Source organism: Alligator sinensis, unplaced genomic scaffold (genome assembly GCF_000455745.1).
Source record: "Alligator sinensis unplaced genomic scaffold, ASM45574v1 scaffold371_2, whole genome shotgun sequence".
NCBI classification, from domain to species: Eukaryota; Metazoa; Chordata; order Crocodylia; family Alligatoridae; genus Alligator; species Alligator sinensis.
In genome coordinates, this window is record NW_005842707.1 from 244,280 (window position 1) to 246,135 (window position 1,856).

Consider the following 1,856-nt stretch of genomic DNA (forward strand, 5'->3'; position numbering starts at 1 on the left):
TGTTCAGTGTTCTTCCTTTCCTTTTCTTGTTGATGTCAGAAGAACTGACATTTGAAAGGCAGATGCAAGGGACAGCTTGTAACAGTAATGGCTGGGGAAAATTTGTTCTCTTATAAATCTTTATTAAAGATTTTCACTAACTAAAAATTTGTCCTGTTATAAATCTTTATTAAAGATTTTCACTAACTCATAAACTACAGCAGCCTGAAGAGGTTAGAGAAAGACATACTGTACATAATCTTAACCCTGAAGTTAATGTTGCTTATACCTGCAGCCAAGCAAAAACACAAAAAACAAAAAAAGAGGCTTTCCAATTTTCAGTGCAAAATCTCCTCTGATCTCTGGGTCCTTCCCTGCCCTTGTCGTGGTGATGATCAGCTTAAACAGACAAGTATCATAACAACGAAGCTGTCTCAAAGCAATGAATTTCAATCAATTCTTTCTTTCTCGCCAGCACTTTGGGGGAAAAATCAACTGGCGGCCATTACCTTTGCATGGGTGAAATCTGGTTCATGGCACCAGTTGCTGCACAATTAGATAGTACCTGCTATACCATGAACTTTACTCTTATTGCCAAATAAAATATTAAGGGTATATAAAATATCCAGTTATATTCAATATAATCTGACTGGGCACTACATGATAGGAAGTGCAGAAGTTAGCATTTTATTTGCAACTAGTGAAAGGATTCAAAATTCAAACTGCTCAGTTGGGCATTCATTGCTATTTTGATACATCTTTTAGGCATTTCTGCAGAGCAGTCCTGGCATGTGTTAATTCACTCGCTGATGGTAGTCCTGCTATACCAAGTTAGATCATTTAGATCTGATTCTGATAGACTAAGTCCAAGGGAGTAGGCAGATGTCAGGGATGGTGTTTGATACATATATTTATCACACATTTTTTTAAGCCATCAGGTGGATAGCACTTTCCAGAATGCTAGTGATTAGATGCATCCTGACTCATGCAAATAGATCCCAATCCATGTAGCTTCAGGCTGCTGCATCATAAATTTCAGCAAGGCTGCATAGGAGTTCACCAGCCCAGAAATTTGGCTCTTTGAGATTCCTTTGTTTACTCCTGGTTAGTAAAAATTAAAATCTCACTCTTACCAGCATTTAACAGAAAAAAGACTTGTAGCTGTATTACCCTGGACAGTGCTCTTGTTGGCCATGCAGAGTCTGACCTAGAGACTAGTTGGACAAGAGACTTCTAATGAAAACCTGGATGCTGGAAGAAGTGGTGCTCACAGTTCTGTAGGCTGGACTCTTTTTTTTTTGTGAATTAATTTTTCAATAGTGCCTTAGGATGGTGCAGGGAAGTGGAGGTGTTACACCCTCAGGAGGGGAAACTCAAGATGCCAGCTACTTAAAGATCTTCTGGCAGTTTTTACAAAGGTAGTAGTATCTCAGCATACTGTCCAGATTCCAGAATGGGAGATTACATTCTAAACATCTACATTTCCTATCTGTTTTTAGTTTTCTATACTTCCAGTCATAACTATTACATAACATTTATTGTTTGCTCTTAAATAGCTGCCTTGTTGTAGCTCAGGGGTGGCTGCATTTCAGTGTCATGTAAAATTTCAGTTACAACAGACTGTGGCAGGGCTTGTTCTTGGTTCAGAGCATGCTTCTATGGACTCCAGTTAATCTCTGGGATAACTGTGGCTCAACTCAGAGGCTCCCTGTTATGAATTTAGCTCTCTCTGCTGACTTGGGCAGAGGCGAGGGCTTTGGCCTTCTCCTCACACTGTCCAGGAGATCCAGGGTTTAGAATAGGCTCTTTCTGCCTTAGCCTGGCCCAGTGTAAAGTTTTGCCAACTAGAAGTGATCAAGAATTATGTTAGGCCTCTT

General features: G+C 39.8%; 1 protein-coding gene across 6 annotated transcripts in view; it reads left to right on the plus strand.

The window, feature by feature from the left end:
- Positions 1–1,856, plus strand: part of KIAA1958 (KIAA1958 ortholog) — a 189,570-nt gene that overhangs the window by 103,210 nt on the left and 84,504 nt on the right. The gene's annotated exons all lie outside the window — the stretch shown is intronic.